This window comes from Anabrus simplex, chromosome 1 (assembly GCF_040414725.1).
Source record: "Anabrus simplex isolate iqAnaSimp1 chromosome 1, ASM4041472v1, whole genome shotgun sequence".
Taxonomy (NCBI): Eukaryota; Metazoa; Arthropoda; class Insecta; order Orthoptera; family Tettigoniidae; genus Anabrus; species Anabrus simplex.
Window position 1 is genome coordinate 1,713,805,052 of NC_090265.1, and position 27,810 is coordinate 1,713,832,861.

The following is a 27,810-nucleotide window of genomic DNA, read 5'->3' on the forward strand; positions in this document are numbered from 1 at the left end:
AATTCAAGAGGACAAATTGGGGCAAAATTTGTTTATAGGAAGGGGAGTTAGGGATTGGAATAACTTATTAAAGGGCATGATCAATAAATTTCCAATTTCATTGAAATTTAAGAAAAGGCTCAGAAGACATCAGATAGGAAATCTCCCACCTGGGCGACTGCCCTAACTGTAGATTGGCAATGATTGATTACATTGCTTGATTACATTCTGAAATATGTGAATACAGTTTGCTGAATCAATGTATTATTCTAGGCACCATACCAGAAAGATGGAAGAATGCATCACTCAAAGTGTTATATAAAGGAAAAGTGACCCTAATTCACATCAATGCAGAGCTTTAAAATTTGTGCTCTTCAAGATCCTCATGAAACTCCGTGTGAAATGAATAGATTCAACTGCAGATTCAAAAATTCCTGAATAGCAATTTGGGTTTTCGCACAGACAGATCTACCATTCAAGCAGCAAGATCTCTACAGGGCCAAATGAGAGAATCACTTAGACATCCCCGAGGTAAGTTGTTTGCTTTATTTATAGATCTAAAGCATATGACTTCTTGCACACTACTATCTAAATGACAAGACATAGGGATACTTTCGTACATTATTCAGTTACCGTTTTTGTAACTGTTATTTCTAATGCTTCAAACATCTTCTTTCCTCTTGAAGGATACATGTTTAAAGGTTACAAGGAGATTTGTAAATAATGCAGTAGTAGCTAAACAATACAGTTGTGGGAAAATAAGAAGGTAATATGCAATCTTAGACACACAAACCTGCCAGAATATACTGCAGTTGCTAAACAATGCAGATGCAGAATGTAGTATTAAGTAAAAGAACCTTCATTTTTAAACTGAAAGCCTGCCAGAACTAAGCATCAACATTAAGAACCAAAGCATTTATGGACCAAGTGACAGCCTTGGTCTACAATTGCAAAAAAGTTAGGCAGTTGGTCTACTATTGCCTTTTAAGATGATACTTGGTCTTCAAATACGAAACACAGTAATGGACTTAAATCATGTGGCGCTTAGCGTTTTTATTTCACTGGAAATTTGACTGACGAAAGTAGGCATTTCTTATATTTATATTGAAATTTGAAGTCTTGGCCACCAGAATGCACCTTCTAGGGACACCATGACCTTGTGGAGGCTTGTGTGCTTGTTGATTCTGAGTGGTGTGCCAGCTCAGGGTTACTCATGCTGGATTGGCCTCCATGTAGGGCCAACTTTACAATGTGTCCCCCGAGTTGCCTGAGAGGTGACTGTGCTCTTTATCTTTCATAACTATTTCTACCCTTTATTCTCACCTTCTTATATTTCATTCCTCTTTTGTCTAGCCAACCTCTCTGCCTCGGGTAGAATAAACGATAAGAATAGTTAGAATAGGTAAAATAGGTTAGTATGGAGTTTTTATCCTCCCCCAATTGCAAGTTTCGGGTCGTGGCGAGGTGATGCATGGCTACTGGGAGAGTAGTTCCTAGCGACCCACCTTCAGATACCGGGCGCCATCTGGAGTATATTGCCTCGCTTTCGGTATGTCAGCGCTCTGTCGAAGGTCGACCTTTTATATCCCGGGTACTCGTAGGACTATGTATGGTTTTTGAGTTTGGTTTTGATTCTTCGGAGGCTGCAGGCCTTAAAACTGCGTCCTTTAATTGTTCAGTTAGGAAACGTAAATGTTTCAATCTTGTTGACCTGCCTAGTAAGGAAGTTTCTGAAGAGCGTCTGCCACGATTTCTGGTTGCGACCAGAGTCGATGGGCAGAGCTTTCTTCAAGAGAACCTGTTCCTGATAAGCAATGCTGTGGAAGGTCTTGTTGGTGAAGTAGATGAAATGAGGGAATTGCGTGATTGTAGCGTACTCATTAAGACTAGTACGCACGTGCAGAGTAAAAAGTTATTGGAAGCCACAGTGTTCGGACCAGTGCCGGTTAAGATTGAGAGCCACAAGTCCCTGACTTGATTAAGGCCTCCGATGAAGACCTTACCCGGAGCCTTGCTCGTAGAGGACTATCCGACGTTAAACGTCTTAAGAGGCATGTCGATGATAACCTCTATGACACCAAGGCTTTCATCTTAACTTTCTTTCTTGATAAACTGCCCGAACATATTAAGGTATCCATGTACACACTCACTGTTCGACCATATTTTCCTTTTCTTATGAGGTGCCACAACTGCCAGCGTTTTGGCCACACCTCACCACGCTGCCAGCGATCAGCAATATGCGGGGCATGTGGAAAAGTGGTGCATGCCAGTGCGGAGTGCACACCACCACCAGTGTGTGTTGACTGCACTGGGGAGCACGCCCCTTGGCCCAAGGAATACCCTACATTTTAACAGGAGAAAAAGATCCAGGAGATTAAGACTCTGGATAAACTTTCTTATCCAGAGGCACAGAAGAAGTATAAATCAATGGCTACTCCAGAATTCTCCGTCTCTTTTGCAGAGAAGGCTGCTAGTGTACGCATATCTCCCGTATGTTTGTACCCTCTGTCCCGCCATGAACACCGCAAACATCAAGTACTCAGCAAGTAAATGTCAAACCACAGACAAATGGATCAATACACGTTTGGAGAAGAAACCTTCTCCAATGAGATGAGGGGTCCCAGGATCCCCAAAAAAGCCTGGCAAGCCATCTGCCAGCTCTCCTCCAAATTGTTCGTAAACGATGGGTAAGAGCGAGAGGCCCCAACTCACTCTTGTTTGATCACTTTCTGGAGAACCTTGTTCTCCCAGGAAGAAGGCCCACTGTTCCCAATCAATAAGATCACCGTCCGTGGAGTGTCCAGTCACCACACCTCCTCCTTCTGAGGAGACGATCGACACTGAACCACTCATTATCGTGGATGATGACGACAATACCGACAAGAACGGTGGACAATGGCAGGTAATTGCCAAAAAGAAGGGCAAGCAATTGCCCTAATTTTGCAACACTACAAATCCACACAATGGCACTATTGCAGTGGAACTGCAGTAGTTACCACTGTCGCCTAGCTGAGTTACGTCAACTGATATCCGTCTATGCGGCATCCATAATCTGTCTACAGGAATCTCATTTGAGACCTGGACACGACACGACTATGAGAGGATACCGTCTTTTTTCCAAAACAGAGTAGCTGTGGATGGCGCGGCACCTGGGGGCGTTTGTACCCTAGTTCGCTCCGACATCTTCAGCGAAGAAGTACCGCTCCGTATCAGCAAGATGCAGTTGCAGTTCACACTCCGTTGCCAGTAATGACAACGATTTGCAACATGTACTTTCCACCGGATTATAAACCTGAAATTCGTGCACTACAAGATTTGATCAGTCAGCTGCCTCCTCCTTTCCTCATGCTGGGAGACGTGAATGCCCGTAATATACTATGAGGTTCTCCGTCTTCCTGTTCTAGGGGGAGGATGCTCGAGGTGGTGGTGGTGATTATTATTTTAAGAGGAAGTACAACTAGGCAACCATCCTCTATATAACACTAATCAGAGAGAAAAATGGAAGGGGCCCAACACTTCGAAAAATGAAGGTATCGGCCAAAGAAAGACAAGGGCCACGAAGGGCGTGAAAATGAAAGACTCCCTAGCCCTCGCAAACCTAATAGCGTCGGGGTCGGAAAAGAACAAGAGTTGACCAAGGGGGGTCGGATAGGATAGATGAAAGTGAGGAGCCTGGCACAAGTAAGTGGAAACAATGTCAGGCCCCGTGGTCGCCAACCCACGCTCCAAAGTTTAGAGCCCCTCGTCCCATGGTGGACGGATGAAATTGCAGCAGCCATACATGATCGCCGACTGGCTTTTAAGCATTATCGTCGGAATCCTACAATGGACAATCATATAAATTTTTAGCGTCTGCGCGCGAAGGCCTGTTTTTTTATTTGAGAAAGCAAGAAAGCTACGTGGGAAAAGTAAGTGTCATCCATCACGGCACATACTCCGTCATCACAAGTGTGTATTGTCGGAGTACAGAATGTGCCCTCGGTACCCGGAATCTCCATTAATGGAGATATAGTTATGATTCCTTCATCATTGCCGACCACATCGCATCACATTTCACAGATACGTCCAAATTAGGAGATTTGACTCTGCATTTCTTCCAATTAAGCGTGAAGAAGGGGCGCACCGTCTTCCTTTTGCCTCTAGTGCTTCGCATCCTTACATCGTGCCCTTCATTGAGTGGGAGTTGCGGAGTGCACTCACGCCATGCAGAGATGCTGCTCCTGGACTAGACAAAATCCATAATCAAATGCTTAAGCATTTGAGTGACAGACGTCTCAAGAATATCCTCACCCTATTCAACAGAATATGAAGTGAGGGATGTTTCCATCTCAATGGCGCGAGGGAATTGTGATACCAATTCCCAAGCCAGGTAAAGATCCAAAATTTCAGGATAGTTATAGGCCAATATGCCTTACGAATGGCCTCTGTAAGCTATTTGAAAGGATGGTTGACCGGCGTTTTGTGTGGGCCATGGAAAAGTAGGGTCTCTTATCTAACTACCAGTGTGGGTTTTGCTGTCATCGGTCTGCCACTGATCATCTGGTCAGACTGGAGAGTGCAATTCAGGAGGCCTTTCTCCAGAAGAGACTCACATGACAGCCCCACAGGTAGTGGTGATTTTTGTTTTAAGAGGAAGTACAACGAGGTAATCATCCTCTCTGAACAAATAAGTGGACAAGAAATTTAAAATATAAAACAAAATTATTTATTCAACAAAGGAATATGGAAACGCAGTACAAAATAAAACAAAAACAAAATTTATAAAACTAGGCCGAAAGGATTACTAACGTATCAAAAGGGAGCGTACGTTCCCTGAGTAACAGTACACTTGTAATTTACATACCCTTGATAAGTCCACTGTCGCACATAAAGCGGATGACGAGATCAGCAGTAGTCGCGTCATCGGCTAGTATGCGTTCGAGTGTTTCCTGCAGGCCGAGGCTCCGTCTTAGGCCAGAGAGATCGGCGCACTCTGTGAGGATGTGGGCCACGGTGCAGTCGGCACCACAAGAACACACTGGGGGGTCTTCCCTCTTTAGGAGATAAGAGTGCGTGGATCGTAAATGACCTATCCTCAGCCTGCACAGTACTATGGCCTCTCTCCGTGAAGGTCGGAAAGAGGACCGCCACACGGTAGTTGTCTTCTTAATTGCTCTCAGCTTGTTGGGAGTTTGGATATCTAGCCACTCCGATTCCCAGAACGCCAAGATGGTTCGACGTAGCTGGCAACAAATATCCTTAGCAGGTACATTGACGGGTCTTGGAGGTAAAAGTGCAGCTTCCTTTGCTGCTTCATCCGCAAGTTCGTTTCCCACAAACCCAACGTGGCTTGGAAGCCACGCGAAAGTGATTCTGGTGCTAGCATCGCTTAACCTGGCTAGAAGGTCATGTATCAGCTGCACCAGTGGGTGTTGCGAGAAACAGGTTTCAATAGACTGCAGAGAGCTTAACGAATCGGTACACAACAGAAAGTGGCTTCTTTCGTCACGCAGTGCAAACTGCAGAGCCTCTAAGATGGCGTAAAGCTCTGCAGTATACACGCTACATACTTTAGGGAGCGAGACATTCGTACTGATATCATCAATGACAAAAGAGCAACCAACATTATCTCCGATTTTAGAACCATCCGTGAAGATAAGTCTCGCGGCCGGATATTGGTGAACAAAGTCCTGGAAATACCTCCGATGAACGGAGGAATCCGTTTTCACCTTGGGTCCACGGAGCAGATCTAGACGTATATCCGGTCGCGGAACCAACCACGGAGGTACCTCGCTAAGAGTTCGTTCAAGACAACTACCGATATCAATATTCAAATCATGACACAAGCTATCAATCCGAAACCCAACCGGCCGTGTGGCATTCGGCCGGTCTTGGCACCGCTGGTGGTATTGGGTGCGATAGATGCATTGATAGCTTGGATGTAGCGGCATTTCACGAATTTTGGCAGCGTACGTTAGGAGTAACTGCTGCCTCCTTATCCATAAAGGTGGAACTCCTGCTTCAGCGAGCAGACTGGGAACGGGGCTAGTACGGAAAGCACCCGTTGCCAGCCTTACTCCACTATGGTGAATACTGTCTAAAAGGCTCAGCGTAGATTTTGATGCTGAGCCATAAGCCGCACTTCCATAGTCAATTCGGGAGAGGACCGTAGCCGTGTAAAATCGTAGCAGTACCGCACGGTCAGCCCCCCACGAAGTGCCGCAGAGAAACTTAAGCATGTTAAGTCTCTTCATGCACGCAACCTTTAACTGACGGATGTGGGGCTGCCACGTAAGTCTCTTATCAAATTGGAGACCCAGGAATTTGCAGGTGTCAACCACTGGTAAGACACTGTTACGCAAGCGGAGCTCTAGTTCGGGATGCACAGGTCGACGTCGACAGAAGTGTACAACTGAGGTTTTCGCTGCTGAAAATCGAAAACCATGTTGCTGGGCCCATCTGTCGACTCGGTTAATAGCTTGCTGTAGCTGTCTCTCTGCAAACGTCACCCTTCCGGAGCTGTAATGTAGAGCTAAGTCGTCTACATACAGCGATGGAACGACTGCGGGCCCAGCAGCGGCAACTATGCCATTGATGGCGATTGCGAACAGCGTGACACTCAGTACCGATCCCTGAGGTACTCCATTTTCCTGAACGTAATATTGAGAAAATGCATTCCCTACTCGGACTCGAAAGAGACGGAGGGACATGAAGTTCTCAATAAACGTTGGCAAATTTCCCCGAAATCCCCACTGGTGTAGAGTGGAGAGAATCCCATATCGCCAGGTAGTATCGTAAGCTTTTTCAAGGTCAAAAAACATGGCGACTAGGTGTTCCTTCCGGAGAAAGGCCTTCTGAATGGCGCTCTCCAGTCTGACCAGATGATCAGTGGCAGACCGATGAGAGCGAAAACCACACTGGTAGTTAGACAAGAGACCCTCCTTTTCCATGGCCCACACAAGACGCCGGTTAACCATCCTTTCAAATAGCTTACAGAGGCCATTTGTAAGGCATATTGGCCTATAACTATCCAGAAGTTTTGGATCTTTACCTGGCTTGGGAATTGGTATTACAATTCCCTCACGCCATTGAGATGGAAACACTCTCTCACTCCATATTCTGTTAAATAGGGTGAGGATATCCTTGAGACATATGTCACTCAAATGCTTAAGCATTTGATTATGGATTTTGTCCGGTCCAGGAGCCGTATCTCTGCATAGCGCAAGTGCACTTCGCAACTCCCACTCCGTGAAGGCCACGTTGTAGGGATGCGAAGCACTAGAGGCAAAAGAGAGATGGTGGGCCTCTGCTTCGCGCTTAATTGGAAGAAATGCAGGGTCATATCTCCTAGAGCTGGACGTATCTGCGAAATGTGACGCGATGTGGTCTGCAATGACTGAAGGAATCGTAAGTATATCTCCATTAATGGAGATTCCGGGTACTGAGGGCACATTCTGTACTCCGACAATACGGCGGAGTTTAGTCCACACTTGTGATGATGGAGTATGTGCCGTGATGGATGACACATACTTTTCCCACGTAGCTTTCTTACTTTCTCGAATCAAAAAACGGGCCTTCGCGCGCAGACGCTTAAATGCGATATGATTGGCCATCGTAGGATTCCGACGATAATGCTTAAACGCCCGTCGGCGATCACGTATGGCTGCTGCAATTTCATCCGTCCACCATGGGACCTGTTTCCGGCGACGAATACCGGACGAGGAAGGAATTGTTTCCTCAACAACAGCCAAAATTCCAGTAGTAATGGAAGAGACGTGGTCGTCAACAGACTCCAGCATATCATCAGCCATCACTGCGCGTTTTGTAAATTCTGGCCAATTTGCCCGCCGATGTAACCAGCGCTTGGGTACTTCGGACTGTCTTTGATTCAAGAGAGACAGAATTATCGGGAAGTGGTCACTATCACAGAGGTCGTCGTGAACTTGCCACCGTAGCAGGGGAACTAGCGCACGGCTACACAAAGTGACATCCAGGTGTGAGAATGTGCCATGCGCGCTACTGAAGTGTGTTGGTTCCCCTGTATTGAGCACACAAAGATCAAATAGGTTGATCATTCGCTCAAGCTTCCTCCCCCTAGAACAGGAAGACGGAGAACCCCATAGTGTGTTACGGTCGTTCACATCCCCCAGCATGAGGAAAGGAGGAGGCAACTGAGTGATCAAATCTTGTAGTGCATGCATATCAATGTTATAATCCGGTGGAAAGTACACGTTGCAAACCGTTGTCATTACTGGCAACGGAGTGCGAACTGCAACTGCATCTAGCTGAGTACGGAGTGGTACTTCTTCGCTGAAGATGTCGGAGCGAACTAGGGTACAAACGCCCCCAGTTGCCGCGCCATCCACAGCTACTCTGTCTTTGGAATAAAGACGATATCTTCTCATAGTCGTGTCGTGTCCAGGCCTCAAACGAGATTCCTGTAGACAGACTATGGAGGCCGCATAGACGGATATCAGTTGACGTAACTCAGCTAGGCGACAGTGGTAACTACTGCAGTTCCACTGCAATAGTGCCATTGTGTGGACTGGTAGTGTTGCAAAATTAGGATAATTGCTTGCCCTTCTTTTGTCAACTACCTGCCATTTTCCGCCGTTGTTGTCAGTATTGTCGTCACCATCCACGACAATGAGTGTTTCAGTCTCCATTGTCTCCTCAGAAGAAGGAGGCGCAGTGACTTGACCCTCCGCGGACGGTGATCTCAATGGTCTGGAACAGTGGGCCTTCTTCCTGGGAGAACTAGGTTCTCCAGAAAGTGATCGAACAAGAGGGCGTCTGGCCCTCTTGCTCTTGCCCACCGTTTCTCTCTTTTTGGGAGGAGAGCCGGCAGATGGCTTGCCGGATTTCTTCGGTGATCCTGTGGACCCCGACTGAGTTGGAGAAGGCTTCTTCTCCATTTTTTTGAGGGAGCTCTGTGGCTTCACCTTCTCCTCCTTTATGATCTGGGCATTGGAAGGAGGGCTGGACTTTCCAGCCCTATTTGGGGAAGTCTTTCCCCCCGCCCTGTTGGGAGAGGACTTCCCAGCCGAACGTTCCTGGGAAGTGCTCTTCCCAGGCAACGTCGACAGTAACGCTCTTTTCGGTGCTTCGCTCGTTGAAACTCCAGTTTCTTTACTTATTGAATTTTGTTGCTGGCTTTGACTTTTCGATGCATTTTCGGTACTGGTGTTCTGTACAAAACTCTGCGGAGTGATCCGCATGTTTGCGACCTTTTCGGCGAAGGAGATGGAGAACTCCGGAGCAGCCATGGATTTGAACTTCCTCCGGGCGTCTGGATAAGATAGCTTATCCAGCGTTTTTATCTCCTGGATCTTCTTCTCCCGCTTGAATGTGGGGCACTCCTTGGAGATTGGAGCATGCGTACCCGGGCAGTTGACGCACACAGGTGGTGGTGTGCATTCAACCCCAGCATGCTCGCACTTCCCACACATTTTGCAGGTCGTCGAACCTGTACGTCGCAATGAGGTGTGGCCAAACTTTTGACAGTTTAACACCTCATTGGTGCCGGAATGTACGGACGAACAGTCAGGCGATACATTGCTACCTTTATTCGTTCAGGTATGGTCTCAGCGTCGAAGGTAAGGATGAAAGCACCCGTATCGAGTAGCTTATCACCCACACACCTCTTCAACCTCTTCACGTCGGTTACACCCCGACGTGCTAGGTACCGGATCATTGTATCATCGGAAGACTTAACCAAATCCCTGTGGAATATAACTCCCTTGCAGGAGTTAAGGGTTTGGTGCTTCTCGATTTTCACCTCTACCTTACCGAATAACTTGGCTTTAAGTAGCCGTCTGGACTGTTCAGCCGTAGATGTCTTGATAAGTACGGATCCATCTCGGAGCTTGCGCATCTCGTCGACTTCACCAGCAACAATTTCTTCAATTGAATTACTTATCATAAAAGGACATTCGTCAAGGAAACTTTTACCATCGACCCTGGAAGCAACCAGGAATCGAGGAAGACGTTCGTCACTCATGTAGTCTACAGGAACTGGAGTATACCGCTTATGCTTTTTACCAATATTTGACGCTGTTTTTTGAAGGGTGCCACCCTTTGTAAAAGAAGGAAGAGAAAGAGGTTCCGTCTTTTGTCCCACGAGTACTCACGGAAATATGAGGTCGACCTCCGGCAGAGCCAAGGAGATTTACCGGAGGCAAGGCTATATACTCCAGAGGGTGCCCGGTATCTGGAGGGGGTCGCTTGGAACTACTCTCCCAGTAGCCATGCATCACCTCGCCACGACCCGAAACTTGTGATTGGGGGAGGATAAAACCTCCGTACTAACCTAATAATTTTTTTAAAATTTAATTTTTTTATTTATTTTTTAATTTTTATTTTATTTTATTTTTTCATTTTTCTGTAATGTCTAACCTAATCTACCCGGGGCAGAGAGGGTGGCCAGACAGGAAGAGGAATGAAATTAAAGATGGTGAGAATAGAAGGGTAGAAATAGTGATGAAGAATAAAGAGCACAGACACCTCTCAAGCAACTCAGGGGACACCTTGTTAGTCTGGCCCTACACCAAGGCCTATCCAGCATGGGTAACCCTGAGCTGGCACAGCCCTCGGGATCAACAAGCACACAAGCCCCCACACCGACTTCAAGGTCATGGTGTCCCTAGAGGGGGTGGCAGCCCCACATCCATCTGTTAAGGTTGCCTGCATAAAGAGACTTAAAATGCTTAAGTTTCTCAGCGGTACTTCGTGGGGGGCTGACCGTGCGGTACTGCTACGATTTTACACGGCGACGGTCTTCTCCCGAATTGACTGTGGAAGTGCGGCTTATGGCTCAACATCAAAATCTACGCTGAGCCTTTTAGACAGTATTCACCATAGTGGAGTAAGGAGTAACGGGTGCTTTCCATACTAGCCCCATTCCCAGCCTACTCGCTGAAGCGGGAGTTCCACCTTTACAGATAAGGAGGCAGCTGTTACTCCTCATGTACGCTGCCAAAATTCGTAAAATGCCGCTACATTCAAGCTATCAATGCATCTATTGTACCCAATACCACCATTAGGCAACTGCATTCCTTTAAATTCAATATCTTCAGAAAGCCTACCCAAACATCTTCCACTATTCATCAAGATTCCTCTCATCCACAAATCCATAAAAGAGCAGCTTATAATAATATGGTTCATCGAGCCTATACTGTCCCAATGACCGAAAGTGATCTTAAAAAAGAATTGAACAACATCCGTATGATTGCTAAACTCAATGGATACAATAGTTCTTTCATTGAAGGTATTATCAATAAATACAAACATCGTCCTATAACCACTCTGAAAAAAGAAATACCAAAAGTTTCTTTATTTTCTACCTTTACGTTCAATAAAGATATTTATAAGGTCACTAACATTTTTAAAAAACATTATATTAAAATCTCCTTCAGAACCAACAATAATAACGCTAAAGTCTTACACAACTCATCATCTGTTAATAGAACTGACTGTTTTTTAAAATCCGGTGTATATAGGGTAAAATGCAACAGCTGCAACTTTTCTTATATTGGACGAACAGGAAGAAGCTTTAAAAAACTATACTTGGAACATGTCAATACCCTAAAACACAATAAATTTCCTGCAGTTGGTCAACACATGAATGATTATAAACATAAATTTACAGACATAAAACATGAAATGGTAATTCTCAAAATTATGAATAAAGGACCCCTTCTTAACATAACAGAGAATTGCTTTATAAATCTAGACCAGTATTTTAATCCAAACTTCAATCTTAATGACATTTCTGAAAAATTGAACATTCTTTTTGACCTGCTCATTTAGCTTTTAAGACAATCAAAATCAAATGTTAAAGGTCCGATTTTTCATTTTATTTATAGTACTTTTCTTAAACAATCTTCCATATTCCCACATCCCTCGTCCTCACCTTAATATCCTCTCACCCTTCCCCTTTTCTTCTCTTTCCGTTCTTTTTCTCCCTTCACCTCCTCAAGATTTACCTTGAACCTCACCTACCCCTTTTTCTCTCTTCAGCTTATTACAACACGCATCAATTCCCTTATGACATATGTTATTTAAATATTTTCTTCCACCTGACCAAATTTCTTTCTTTTTTTCCTTGCTGTCATTTTTTCAGAGTCAAATGTTTGGTCCGCATTGAACTGCGTATTTCTATCCACCTTTATTTAACTCCATATATGTCAATCCTCCTCGCGTAACATCCATCGTCCTTCAAGATTCTCGAAACAGAAGAGCTTTTTTCTAGCATCTTACTTCGCATCGACATTTATTTCAAGTTTATAAACATCTTGAGAAGACAATGTTACGGTACTGTAATATCAATTGATCTCTGAATGAGCAGCAGCGTCGCTTGAAAACCAACCTTTTTCGAATTCCATGACCAACAACTTAAGTTATACTTTCACAACTTGTTACTTTCATACGGCGCACGGGACCTTTTTATGGATCTCTAATTTTAACATAATGTAGCGCATCTCTGGATTCTTAAGCCTCCATGTGCAACAATTACCTTCCTTCAAGTTCGAAAAAACTGAAGAGCCTTCCCAGCATCCATGTGTTTTTACGTCTATGAATATCTTAAAAAACAACGTATCTTCATCTCAGTTGTTCTTCAAATATACAGCAGCAAATTTAAGAAGCCAACATATGTTGAATTCCTTGACCAACAACTGAAAAATTTCCATCCCTATCAACTTTTTAATGCTATACGGCGCACTGGTCTTTAATCGTACATAAACGACGTGACTTCGGCTCAGTGATTCTTCAGTTGGATGCCAGTATCTTAAAGGAGCTAGCATAATCTAATCTCCTTATCCAGCAACTCAAGAATTCTTTTCTATAACCTCTTTTTAGTGCGCTCTGGACTTTTTAATGCTATACGGCACACTGGACTTTATTCATAAATAAACGACGTAACTTCAGCTCAGTGGTTCTTCAATTGAATACCTGCATCTTAAGGGAGCAGCAACTCAAGGATTTTTTTTAATATGCATTGGACATATTATGAATCTCTTTCAGTGAGTTATTTTTTAACATAGTGCTGCAAAATATCTCACATGGTATGTACTTTTACGAGACCTTACGTTTCTTTACATTGTTTAATTTCTGCGGTATTTGCATTTTAATTTTTCTTTAGGCTGACGATGATCTATTACTAGGTCAAAACTAGTACCTAATCATTTATGTAATTTAAACTATTTACATTTTGTATTTAAAAGGTGGACCCTAATAATACATTAATTTACTCTATTGGAATGCCACACGGCCGGTTGGTTTCGGATTGATAACTTGTGTCATGATTTGAATATTGATATCGGTGGTGGTCTTGAACAAACTCTTAGCGAGGTACCTCCGTGGTTGGTTCCGTGACTGGATATACATCTACATCTGCTCCATGGACCCAAGGTGAACACGGCTTCCTCCATTTATCAGAGGTATTTCCAAGAATTCATTCACCAATATCCGGCTGCGAGACATACCTTCATGGATGGTTCTAAAATCGCAGATAATGTTGGTTGCTCTTTTGTCATTGATGATATCAGTACGAAGGTCTCGCTCCCTAAAGTATGTAGCGTGTATACTGCAGAGCTTTACGCCATCTTAGAGGCTCTGCAGTTTGCACTGCGTGACGAAAGAAGCCACTTTCTGTTGTGTACCGATTCGTTAAGCTCTCTGCAGTCTATTGAAACCTGTTTCTCGCAACACCCACTGGTGCATCAGATACATGACCTTCTAGCCAGGTTAAGGGATGCTGGCACCAGAATCACTTTTGTATGGCTTCCAAGCCACGTTGGGATTGCGGGAAACGAACTTGCGGATGAAGCTGCAAAGGAAGCTGTACTTTTACCTCCAAGACGAGTCAATGTACCTGCTAAGGATATTTGTTCTCAGCTACGTCGAACCATCTTGGCGTCCTGGGAATCGGAGTGGCTAGATATCCGAACTCCCAACAAGCTGAGAGCAATTAAGAAGACAACTACCGTGTGGCGGTCCTCTTTCCGACCTTCACGGAGAGAGGCCATAGTACTATGCAGGCTGAGGATAGGTCATTTACGATCCACGCACTCTTATCTCCTAAAGAGGGAAGACCCCCCAGTGTGTTCTTGTGGTGCCGACTTCACCGTGGCTCACATCCTCACAGAGTGCGCCAATCTCTCTGGCCTAAGACGGAGGCTTGGCCTGCAAGAAATACTCGAACGCATACTAGCCGATGACGCGACTACTGCTGATCTCGTCATCCGCATCATGTGCGACAGTGGACTTATCAAGGGTATATAAATTACAAGTTTACTGTTACTCAGGAAACGTACATTCCCTTTTGATTTGTTAGAATTTTTTTTGGCCTAATTCTAATTGTTTTTTTTTCAATTTTGTACTGCATTTCCAAATTCCTTTGTAGAATAAATAATATGGTTTTATATTTTAAATTTCATTCCACTAATTTGTATAGAGAGTACTTCCTCTTAAAACAAGAATCACCACCACCACCACCACCACCAGAATGCAGGAAAAGCCTGAAATGGGCAAATTGTCGCTTAGTCTACGAATGCATAAGTACATCCAATTACACTAAGCAAGGCTTTATCTGACCCTGTAATCATTAAGAGAGGAATTCCTCTGTGCAGTATTATTGGACATTTATGTTTCCTTATATATATAAATGATGTGGGAAGGGAAGTGGAGTCAGAAGACTTTCTGTGTATTATACTTTTTGTATAGAGTAAGAAATAAGTTACAAGATTGTGAGCATCTGCAAAATGACCTTGATACTGTTGTGAGATGGGCAGAAGGCAATGGTATGATGATAAATGGGGTTAAAAGTCAGGTTGTGGGTTTTCAAATAGGAAAAGCCTTCTCAGTTTTAATTTCTACATTGATGGGTTGAAAGTTCCTTATGGGAATCCTTTCAAGTACCTAGGTATTAATGTAAGAAAAGATCTTCATCGGAGTAATCACATAAAGGGCATTTTAAATAAAGAGTACAGATTTCTGCACCTGGTTATGAAGGTGTTTAAGGGTTGTAGTAAGGATATAAAGGAAAGAAGTCTCTATTATGACCCCAAATAGGGTATGGTTCCCGTGTATGGGAACCTCATCAGGATTACTTGATATAATAACTGGAAAAAATTTAAAGGAAAGCAGCTAGATTTGTTCTGAGTGTTTTCCAACACAAGAGTAGTGTTACAAGAAATTTTGGACTGGGAAGACATGGGACAAAGGAGACGAGCTGCATGACTAAGCAGTATGCTCTGAACTGTTAGTGGAGAGATGGCACTGAATGACATTAGTAGATGAATAATTGTGAATGGTATCTTTAAAGGAGGAAAGATCACAAGGTGAAAGTGTAGTTGGAATTCAAGAGGACAAATTGGAGCAAAGTTTCTTTGTATGAAGGGGCGTTAGGGATTGAAATAACTTTCATTAATCAATCACTCAATCAATCACTCAATACTGATCTGCATTTAGGGCAGTCGCCCAGGAGGCAGATTCCCTATCTGTTGATTTCCTAGCCTTTTCCTAAATGATTTCAAACAAATTGGAAATTTATTGAACATCTCCCTTGGTAAGTTATTCCAATCCCTAACTCCCCTCCCTATGAATTAATATTTGCCCCAGTTTGTTCTTGAATTCCAACTTTATCTTCATATTGTGATCTTTCCTACTTTTATAAACGCCACTCAAATGTATTCGTCTACTAATGTCATTCCACGCCATCTCTCCACTGACAGCACGGAACATACCACTTACATTCAATTCACAAAGTATACATTTATTATTCACCTATTCAATACATACAGTACCACATTTTGTGGTTAAATAATCATGAAAGTTTGAAAAGTTGTGAGATTAATGACGTGTAACATACCACTTAGTCGAGCAGCTCTCCTTCTCTCTCCCAATTCTTCCCAGCCCAAACTTTGTAACATTTTTGTAATGCTACTCTTTTGTCAGAAATCACCCAGAAGAAAATCGAGCTGCTTTTCTTTGGATTTTTTCCAGTTCTTGAATCAGGTAATCCTGGTGAGGGTCCCATACACTTTAAACATACTCTATCGTCGCCATAAGACCTATCTGTGTCGGTGCGACGTTAAAGCCCCTAGCAAAAAAAAAAAAAAAAAAAAAAAAAAACATAATACTCTAGTTGAGGTCTTACCAGAGACTTATATGCCCTCTCCTTTACATCCTTACTACAACCCCTAAACACTCTCATAACCATGTGCAGAGATCTGTACCCTTTATTTACAATCCCATTTATGTGATTACCCCAATGAAGATCTTTCCTTATATTAACACCTAGATACTTACAATGATCCCCAAAAGGAACTTCCAACCCACCCATGCAGTAATTAAAACTGAGAGGACTTTTCCTATTTGTGAAACTCAAAACCTGACTTTTGATCCCGTTTATCAACATCCCCATTGCCTGCTGTCCATCTCACAACATTATCAAGGTCACGTTGCAGTTGCTCACAATCTTGTAACTTATTTATTACTCTATAGAGAATAACATCATCCGCAAAAAGCCTTACCTCTGATTCCACTCCTTTATTCATATCATTTATATATATAAGAAAACATAAAATTCCAATAATACTGCCTTGAGGAATTCCCCTCTTAATTATTACAGGGTCAGATAAAGCTTCACCTACTCTAATTCTCTGAGATCTATTTTCTAGAAATATAGCATCCCACTCAGTCACTCTTTTGTCTAGTCCAATTGCACTCATTTCTACCAGTAGTCTCCAATGATCCACCCTATCAAATGCTTTAGACTGGTCAATCGCAATACAGTCCATTACAGTCCATTAAGGGAGATGTTCAATAAATTTTCAATTTCATTGAAATTTAAGAAAAGGCTGTGAAGGCATCAGATAGGGAACCTGCCACCTGGGTGACTGCCCTAAATGTATATTAGTAGTATTTGATTACAGTGCTTGATTACATACTGAAAGATGTGAATACAGTCTGCAGATTTAATGTCTTATTCTAGGCACCATATCAGAAAGAAAGAAGAATGCATCACTCAAAGTGTTATATAAAGGGAAAGGTGACCCTAATTCACATCAACGCATAGCTTTGAAGTTTGTGTTCTTCATGATCCTGATGAAACTTCTTGTGAAATGAATAGATTCAACTGCAGATTCAGAAATTCCTGAAGAGCAATTTGGGTTTTGCAAAGGCAGATCTACCATTCAAGCAGCAACATCTCTACAGAATCACTTAGACATCCCCGAGGTAACTTTTACGCTTTATTTATAGATCTAAAGCATTTGACTTCTTGCACTCTACTACCTAAATGACAGAACATAGAGATATATTCGTACATTATTCAGTTACCGTTTTCGTAACTGTTATTCCTAATGCTTCAAACAACAGACAGGGAATCTGCCACCTGGGCAACTGCCCTAAATGCAGATCAGTAGTGATTGATTGATCTTTCCTCTTGAAGGATGCATGTTTAGAGCTTACTAGGTGATTTGTAAATACTGCAGTAGTAGCATTTTTTTTCCTATTTTGCTTTACGTCGAACCGACACAGATATGTCTTATGGCGATGATGGGATAGGAAATGCCTAGGAAGTGGAAAGAACGGTAGTAGCTAGACAGTCAGATGTGGGATTATAAAGAAGGAAATATACATTCTTAGACACAAACCCACCAGAATTAACTGCAGCTGCTGAACAATACAGATGCCGAATGCAGTATTAAGTAAAAGAACCTTCATTCTTAAACCAAAATCCTGCCAGAACTAAGCATCAACATTAAGAACCAAAGCATTTATAGACCATGTGACAGCCTTCGTCTACAATTGCAAAATGTTTAGTCGGTTGGTCTACTGTTGCCTTTTAAGATGATACTTGGTCTTCAAATGCGAAACACAGTAATGGACTTAAATCGCGTGGCGCTTAGTGTTTTTTATTTTACAGATAATTTTACTGAAGAAATTTTGCATTCCTTATTTTTATATTGATGTTTGAATTCTTGGCCACCAGATTGCAGGCATAGTTGCCGCTGCTGGGCCCGCAGTCGTTCCTTTGCTGTATGTAGATGACTTAGCTCTACATTACAGCTCCGGAAGGGTGGCGTTTGCTGAGAGACAGCTACAGCAAGCTATTAACCGAGTCGACAGATGGGCCCTGCAACACGGTTTTCGATTTTCAGCAGCGAAAACCTCTGTTGTACACTTCTGTCGACGTCGGCCTGTGCATCCCGAACCAGAACTCCGCTTGCGAAACAGTGTCTTACCAGTGGTTGACACCTGCAGATTCCTGGGTCTTCATTTTGATAAGAGACTTACGTGGCAGCCCCACATCCGTCAGTTGAAGGTTGCCTGCATGAAGAGACTTAACATGCTTAAGTTTCTCAGCGGCACTTCGTGGGTGGGTGACCGTGCGGTACTGCTGTGATTTTACACAGCTTCGGTCCTCTCCCGAATTGACTATGGAAGTGCGGCTTATGGCTCAGCATCAAAATCTACGCTGAGCCTTTTAGACAGTATTCACCATAGTGGAGTAAGGCTGGCAACGGGTGCTTTCCGTACTAGCCCCATTCCCAGCCTACTCGCTGAAGCGGGAGTTCCACCTTTACGGATAAGGAGGCAGGAGTTACTCCTCACGTATGCTGCCAAAATTCGTGAAATGCCGCTACATCCAAGCTATCAATGCATCTATCGTACTCAATACCACCAGCGGTACCAAGACCGGCCGAATGCCACACGGCCGGTTGGGTTTCGGATTGATAGCTTGTGTCATGATTTGAATGTTGATATCGGTGGTTGTCTTGAAAGATCTCTTAGCGAGGTACCTCCGTGGTTGGTTCCGCGACCGGATATACGTCTAGATCTGCTGCGTGGACGCAAGGTGAACTTGGATTCCTCCGTTTATCGGAGGTATTTCCAGGACTTCGTTCACTTATATCCGTCTGCGAGACTTACCTTCATGGATGGTTCAAAAATCGGAGATAATGTTGGTTGCTCTTTCGTCATTGATGATATGAGTACGATGTTCTCACTTCCTAAGGTATGTAGCGTATATACTGCAGAGCTTTATGCCATCTTAGAGGCTCTGCAGTTTGCACTGCGTGACGAAAGAAGCCACTTTCTGTTGTGTACCGATTCGTTAAGCTCTCTGCAGTCTATTGAAACCTGTTTCTCGCAACACCCACTGGTGCGGCAGATACATGACCTTCTAGCCAGGTTATGGGATGCTGGAACCAGAATCACTTTCACATGGCTTCCAAGCCACGTTGGGATTGCGGGAAACGAACTTGCGGATGAAGCTGCAAAGGAAGCTGTACTTTTACCTCCAAGACGAGTCAATGTACCTGCTAAGGATATTTGGTCTCTGCTACGTCGAACCATCTTGGCGTCCTGGGAATCGGAGTGGCTAGATATGTGAACTCCCAACAAGCTGAGAGCAATTAAGAAGACAACTACCGTGTGGCGGTCCTCTTTCCGACCTTCATGGAGAGAGGCCATAGTACTATGCAGGCTGAGGAGAGGTCATTTACGATCGACACACTCTTATCTCCTGAAGAGGGAAGACCCCCCAGTGTGTTCTTGTGGTGCCGACTTCACCGTAGCCCACATCCTCACAGAGTGCGCCGATCTCTCTGGCCAAAGACGGAGCCTCGGCCTGCAGGAAACCCTCGAACGCATACTAGCCGATGACGCGACTACTGCTGATCTCATCATCCGCTTTATGTGCGACAGTGGACTTATCAAGGGTATATAAATTACAAGTGTACTGTTACTCAGGGAACGTACGTTCCCTTTTGATACGTTAGTAATCCTTTCGGTCTAATCCTGTAATTGCTTTTTGTTATATTTTGTACTGTGTTTCCAAATTACTTGTTGAATAAATTATTTCTTTTTTATATTTTAAAGTTCTCTTCCACCTATTTGTTCAGAGAGGATGATTACCTCGTTGTACTTCCTCTTAAAACAAAAATCACCACCACCACCACCAGATTGCAGGAAAAGGTGGTGGTGGTGATTATTGTTTTAAGAGGAAGTACATCTGGGCAACCATCCTCTATATAACACTAATCAGAGGGAAAATATGGACGGGATCCTACACTTGGAAAAATGAAGGTGTCGGCCAAAGGAAGACGAGGGTAAGGGCCATGAAGGGCGTGGAAATGAAAGACTCCCTAGGCCTCGCCAACTTAATACCGTCGGGGCCTGAAAAGAACAAGAGTTGACCAAGAGAGGTCAGATAGGATAGATGAAAGTTAGGAGCCTGGCACAAAGTAAGTGGAAGCAATGCTAGGACTCAGCTAAGTGCCCCGTGGTCGCCAACCCACGTTTCAATAATCAGAGCCCCTGAGGCCCCGTTTGGTCGCCTTTTATGACAGGCAGGGGATACCATGGGTGTTATTTTACCTTCCCCACCCACAGGGGTAGAAGAGCCTAAAATGAGCAAATTGTCACTTAGTCAACAAATGCATAACTAAGTCCAATTAGTCTAGGCGAAGCTTTATCTGACCCTGTAATAATTAAGAGGAGAATTCCTCAAGGCAGTATTACTGGATATTTATGTTTCTTTATACATATAAATGATGTAAGTACAGAAGTAGAATCAGGGGGAAGGTTTTTTGGGAATGATGTTATTTCATATAGATTAGAAAAAAGTTACACGATTGTGAGCAACTGCTAAATGAACTTGATAATGTTGTGAGATGGACTGAGGGCAATGGTATGACGATAAACGGGGTTAAATGTCAGGTTGTAGGTTGCACAAATAGGAACAGCCTTCTCAGTTTTAATTACTGCATTGATGGGGTTGAAAGCTTCTTATGGTAATAATTTAAGTACCTAGGTGTTAATGTAAGAAATGACCTCCATTGGGATAATCCCATAATGGGGATTTTAAATTAAGGGTACAGGTTTCTGCACCTGGTTATGAAGTTGTTTAAAGTCTGCAGTAAGGATGTAAAGGGAAGGACATATAAGTCTGTAGTAAGACCCCAACTAATGTATGGTTCCAGTATATGGGACCCTCACCAGGATTACTTTATTCAAGAACTGGAAATATCTAAAGAGATGCAGGTCGATTTCTTCTGGGTGATTTCCAACAAAAGAGTAGTATTTCATTAACTTTGGGCTGGGAAGACTCGGGAGAACAGAGATGAGATGCCTGACTAAAAGCTGTCAGTGGAGAGATAGTATGGAATGACATTAGTAGATAATAATTCTGTGTGGTGTCGTTAAATGTAGGATAGATCACAATGCGAAAATAAAGTTGGAATTCAAGAGAACAAATTGGGGCAAAATTTGTTTATAGGAAGGGGAGTTAGGGATTGGAATAACTTACTAAGAGAGATGTTCAATAGTTTTCCAATTTCTCTGAAGTCAATTAAGAAGAGGCTCAGAAAACATCAGATAGGGAATCTGCCACCAGGCAGACTGCCCTCAATAAAGATCAGTAGTGATTGATTAAATTGCTTGATTACATTCTGAAAGATGTGATAACAGTCTACTGAATCAATGTCTTATTCTAGGCACCACACCAGGAAGGTGGAAAAATGCATCACTTAAAATGTTATATAAAGGGAAAGGTGACTCCAGCGACCCCAATTCATAGCAATGCATAGTTTTGAAATTAGTACTCTTCAGAATCCTGATGAAACTCCTTGTGAAAAGAATAGGTTCAACTGCAGATTCAAAAATTCCTGAAGAAAAATTTGGGTTTTGCACACGCACATGCAGCAAGATCTCTACAGGGACATATAAGAGAATCACTTAGAATTCCCCAAGGTAAGTTGTTCTCTTTATTTATAGATCTAAATCTTTTGACTTCATGAACACTACTATCTAAACGACAGGACATACGGCTACAATCGTACATTATTCAGTTACCATTTTCATAGCAGTTATGCCTAATGCTTCTAACATCTTCTTTAATCTCGAAGGATGCATGTTTAGGGCTTACAAGGACATTTGTAAATACTGCAGTAGTTGCTAAACAATACAGAAGTGGGATTATAAAGAAGGAAATATGCATTCTTGGACACAAAAATACACCAGAATACACTGCAGCTGCTAAGCAATGCAGATGCCAAATGCAGTATTAAGTAAAAGTACCTTCATTCCTAAACAAAAAGCCTACCAGAACTAGGAATCAACATTAAGAACGACAGCATTTATAGACCAAGTGACAGCCTTGGTCTACAATTGCAAAATGTTTATTCGGTTGGTCTACTATTGCCTTTTAATATGATACTTGGTCTTCAAATGCAAGCACAGTAATGGAATTAAAACGTGTGGCGCTTAGGTTTTTTTATTTTACTGGAAAGTTTACTGAAGATAGTTGGCATTTCTTATTTTAATATTGAAGTTTGAAGTCTTGGCACCAGAATACAGGAAAACCCTGAAATGAGCCAATTGTTGCTTAACCTACAAATGCATAACTATTTCCAATTAGACTAGGCGAAGCTTTATCTGACCCTGAAATGATTAAAAGGGGAATTCCTCAAGGGAGTGTTATAGGATATTTATTTTCCTTATACATATAAATGATGTGAGTAACGAAGTGGAATCAGAGAGAAGGCTTTTTGCGAATGATGTTATATTGTATAGAGTAAGAAATTAGTTACAAGATTGTGAGCAACTGCAAAATGACATTCATAATGTTGTGAGATGGACAGAGGGCAATGGTGTGATGATAAACAGAGTTAAAATCAGGTTGTGTGTTTCAAAAATAAGAAAAGCCATCTCAGTTTTAATTACTGCATTGATGGGGTGAAAGTACCTTATGGGAATCAATTTAATTACCTAGGTATTAATGTAAGAAAAGATCTTCATTGGGGTAATCACATAAATGGGAATGTAAATAAAGGGTACCGTACAGATATCTGCACCTGGTTATGAAGGTGTTCAATGGTGGTAGTAATGATGTAAAGGAATGGGCATATAAGTCTCTAGGAAGAACCAAACTAAAATGTGGTCCCAGTGTATGGGACCCTCACCAGGATTACTTGATTCAAAAACTGTAAAAATCTATAAAGCAGCTCGATTTGTTCTGGGTGATTTCCAACAAAAGAGTAGTGTTACAAAAAATGTTAGGCTGGGAAGACTTGGGAGAAAGGAGATGAGCTGCATGACTAAACAGTATGCTCCAAGCTGTCAGTGGAGAGATGGCATGGAATGACAATACTAGATGAATAATTCTGAGTGGTGTCTTTAAAAGTAGGAAATATCACAATGTAAAATAAAGTTGTAATTCAAGAGGACAAATTGTGGCAAAATTTGTTTATAGATAGGGAAGTTAGGGATTGGAATAACTTACTGAGAGAGATGTTCAATAAATTTCCAATTTTTTTGAAGTCATTTAAGTAAAGGCTCTGAAAACATCAGATAGGGAATATGCCACCTGGGTGACTGCCCTAAATAAAGATCAGTAGTAACTGAACACATTGCTTGATTACATTCTGAAAGATGTGATAACAGTCTGCTGAATCAGTATCTTATTCTAGGCACCATACCAGGAAGATGGAAAAAAGTATCACTCAAGTGTTATATAAAGGGAAAGGTGACTCCAGTGACCCCAATTCATATCAGGGCATAGCTTTGAAATTTGTGCTCTTCAAGAACCTGTTGAAACACCTTGTGAAACGAATACAATCAGTTGCAGATTAAAAAATTCCTGAAGAGAAATTTGTGTTTCGCACAGGCAGATCTACCATTCATGCAGCAAAATCTCTGCAGGGATAAACAAGAGAATCAATTAGACGTCAACGAGGTAAGTTGTTCTCTTCAATTATAGATCTAAAGCTTTTGACTTAATGCACACTACTATCTAAGCTACAGGACAGAGGGATACAATCGTACAATATTCAGTTACCATTTTCATAGCAGTTATTCCTAATGCTTCTAACATCTTGTTTCCTCTTGAAAGATGCATGTTTAGAGCTTACTAGGAGATCTGTAAATACTGCAGTAGTTGCTATACAATACCGAAGTGGGATTATAAACAAGGAAATATGCATCCTTAGATGCACAAACACGCCAGAATATACTGCACGTGCTAAACAGTGCAGATGCCGAATAAATTATTAAGTAAAACAACCTTCATTCTTAAAGCAAAAGCCTGTCAGAACTAAGAATAAACATTAAGAACCAAAGCATTTATAGATCAAGTGACAGCTTTGGTCTACAATTGCAAAATGTATAGTCGGTTGATCCACTATTTCTTTTTTAATATGATACCTGGTCTTCAAATGCAAAACACAGTAATGGGCTTAAATTGTGTGACGCTTAGTGTTGTTAATTTTACTGGAAATTTTACTGAAGAAGGTTGGTATTTCATGTTTTTATATTAAAGTTTGAATTTTGGTGAGGAAAATCCTGAAATGGGCAAAATGTTGAATGCACAACTATGTCCAATTAGACTAGGCAAAGCCTTATCTGACCCTGTAATAATTAAGAAGGAATTCCTCAAGGCAGTATTATTGGACATTTATGTTTCCTTATACATATAAATGATGTAAGTAAAGGAGTGTAATCAGAAGAATTTTTGCAAATGATGTTATATTGTACAGAGTAAGAAATAAGTTACAAGATTGGTAGCAACTGCAAAATGACCTTGATAATGTTGTTAGCTGGACAGAAGGCAATGGTATGATGATAAACGGGGTTAAAAGTCAGGTTGTGGGCTTCACAAATAGGAACAGCCCTCTCAGTTTAAATTGCTGCAATAATGGGGTGAAAGCTCCTTATGAGGTGGTGGTGGTGGTGGCGATTATTGTTTTAAGAGGAAGTACAACTAGGCAACCATCCTCTATATAACACTAATCAGAGAGAAAAACTGGAAGGGGTCCGACACTTCAAAAAAGGGTATTGGACAAAGGAAGACAAGGGCCACGAAGGGACTGAAAATGAAACACTTCCTAGGTCTCCATACGTAATACTGTTGGGATCGGAAAAGAAGAAGGTGGTGGTGGTGGTGATTATTGTTTTAAGAGGAAGCACAACTAGGCAACCATCCTCTATGTAACACTAATCAGAGGGAAAAATTGAAGGGATCCGACACTTCGAAAAATGAAGATATCGGTCAAAGAAAGACAAGGTCCACGAAGGGCGTGAAAATGAAAGACTCCCTAGCCCTCGCAAACCTAATAGCGTCGGGGTCGGAAACGAACAAGAGTTGACCAAGGGAGGTCGCTTAGGATAGATGAAAGTGAGTAGCCTGGCACAAGTAAGTGGAAGCAATGCCAGGACTCAGCTGAGGGCCCCGTGGTCGCTAACCCACGCTCCAAAGTTCAGAGCCCTTGGGGCACCTTTTAGTTGCCTCTTTCAACAGGCAGGAAACATCGTGAGTGTTATTCTACCGCCTCCACCCACAGGGGTTTCCTTATGAGAATCATTGTAAGTACCAAGGTGTTAATGTAAGGACTCCAACTAGAGTACGGTGCCAGTGTATGGGCCCCTCACCAGGATAACCTTCAAGAGAGTGGTGGTGATGGTGGTGATTATTGTTTTAAGAGGAAGTACAAGTAGGCAACCATCCTCTATATAACACTAATCAGAGAGAAAAATGGAAGGGGTCCGACACTTCGAAAAATGAAGGTATCGGCCAAAGAAAGACAAGGGCCACGAAGAGCGTGAAAATGAAAGACTCCCTAGCCCTCGCAAACCTAATAGCGTCGGGGTCAGAAAAGAACAAGAGTTGACCAAGGGATGTCGGATAGGATAGATAAAAGTGAGGAGCCTGGCACAAGTAAGGGGAAGAAATGCCAGGACTCAGCTGAGTGCCTCGTGATCGCCAACCCACACTCCAAAGTTCAGAGCCCCTTTTAGTCGCCTCTTACGACAGGCAGGGGATACCGTGGGTGTTATTCTACCGCCCCCACCCACAGGGGGGAAACCTTCAAGAGAAAGAAATGCAGCTCGATTTGTTCTGGTTCTTTTTTGTTTCCAACAAAAGAGTAGTGTTACAAAAACTGATGATGATGATGATGCTTGTTGTTTAAATGGGCCTAACATCTAGGTCATCAGCCCTAAAATGTACAGAAGGAAATGACAAATTAAAAGCCCAAAAACATCCACTGACCACTATTCAAAACATGAGGACGAAGGATGAATGGAAGGATGGATGGATATGAATTTGAAACTATCAGTGAAACCGACCCACAGTGCCTCACGTGCACAGTAGCTGGTGTAGAACAATAGTATTAGTGACCCAGCGACTGCTTTATAGCACAATGGTTGGTGGTGGTGGTGGTGGTGATTATTGTTTTAAGAGGAAGTACAACTAGGCAACCATCCGCTATATAACACTAATCAGAGGAATAAATGGAAGGGGTCCGACACTTCAAAAAATGAAGATATCGGCCAAAGAAAGACAAGGGCCACGAAGGGCGTGAACATGAAAGACTCCCTAGCCCTCGCAAACCTAATAGCGTCGGGGTCTGAAAAGAACAAGAGTTGACCAAGAGAGGTCGGACAGGATAGATGAAAGTGAGGAGCCTGGCACAAGTAAGTGGAAGCAATGCCAGGACTCAGCTGAGGGCCCCATGGTCGCCAACTCACGCTTCATATTTCAGAGCCCCTGGGGCCCCTCTTAGTCGCCTCTTACGACAGGCAGGGGATACCGTGGGTGTTATTCTACCGCCCCCACCCACAGGGGGTTTATAGCACAATACTGAATCTGATATTTGTAGTCGAAAGGGGTCCAAAATCCTAGTCAGCAGCCCCTCACAATGGGACTTATCACTAGGAAAGTGGAACCTTATTATTTGTCATGTTGCGGTACTAATCAAGAATAGCATAGATTCACGGTATTCCACACATTATGGTACTACACACAGGTAATAAAATTCACACGTTTATTACACACCTATCTGTTTAGGACATTACATAAAATCAGTTTCATGGTCCGTATCGCACTTCAATAGATTCACAATTAAGTATTTTTTATTTTCCACCTAGTCGATACAATGATTGCTTAAGGCAATTTAATGGTTAAAAGTGGTTCATGTTTCGTATTTTATCAACATCTTCAGCCACATAACACTGTTTAGATGAAAAATATATAAAATTGACAAAGTAATGCTTAAGAGGAAGTGTCCTTAAAATTAACATAAGATTGACAACATTAAAACAAACACCCTGAGACACAGAAAGGGTCAGCATATTATAGTTACATTAACAGAGAGTTTAGTATTCCTTTATCCAAATCTGAAAGGAATAAAGAACTGTTGTTTATCCGACAACAAGCCCTCTTGAATGGTTTCAACAATAACATGATTGATAAAATAATTAATAAATTTTCGGAGAAGCAGCATTCCAAATTAGCAATCAAACCTAGTAAAACTGAAAAATACATCAAGTTCACATATAATAATCCAAACATACATGTAATAACAAATTTATTTAAGAGAAGAAATTTCAAAATTGCATTTTCCACCAATAACAACATGAAACATCGAATGCAAGAATACATGCATAGGACAATCTGGCCGCAATTTTAAAGTTGGTTATTTGGAACGTGTGAATGCTGAAAAACATAGAAGATTCTCAGCTATGGGATCACACATGACTGCCACAGGTCATAAATTTACCGACATAGAACAAGACCTGACCATCATAAAGAAATTAAAGAAGGGCAGCTTAATGAACACATATGAAGATCTATACATTCATCTAGACCAACTTATAAAGAAAAATGATAACCTTAATGAGGCTGTAGAATATAAGAATCCTTTATATTATCAAATTCTAGTATATTTGAAAATGCTTGAGAAAGATCACGAAAAAAGAATTGGAATTTCTCCATCTACAGATAGCCCTACAACTTATTTCTCCTCAGTTGAAGCTATAGGTGGCAGCAAGGAGGTTCTTGACACA

At 42.3% G+C, this 27,810-nt stretch overlaps 2 long non-coding RNA genes across 2 annotated transcripts in view; both read left to right on the forward strand.

Moving 5' to 3' along the window:
• The first annotated feature begins 257 nt into the window (after positions 1 to 257).
• LOC137502450 (uncharacterized) lies at positions 258 to 21,691 on the forward strand. The gene is made up of 3 exons (XR_011018808.1): positions 258 to 510; positions 16,955 to 17,199; positions 21,465 to 21,691. It is a non-coding gene; the product is annotated as an uncharacterized lncRNA (long non-coding RNA).
• Positions 21,692 to 23,447: 1,756 nt separating this feature from the next.
• LOC136882147 (uncharacterized) overlaps positions 23,448 to 27,810 on the forward strand; it is a 50,901-nt gene continuing 46,538 nt past the window's right edge. The window contains exon 1 of the long non-coding RNA XR_011018807.1: positions 23,448 to 23,704. This is a non-coding gene — a long non-coding RNA (uncharacterized lncRNA). The remainder of the gene's footprint in view (positions 23,705 to 27,810) is intronic.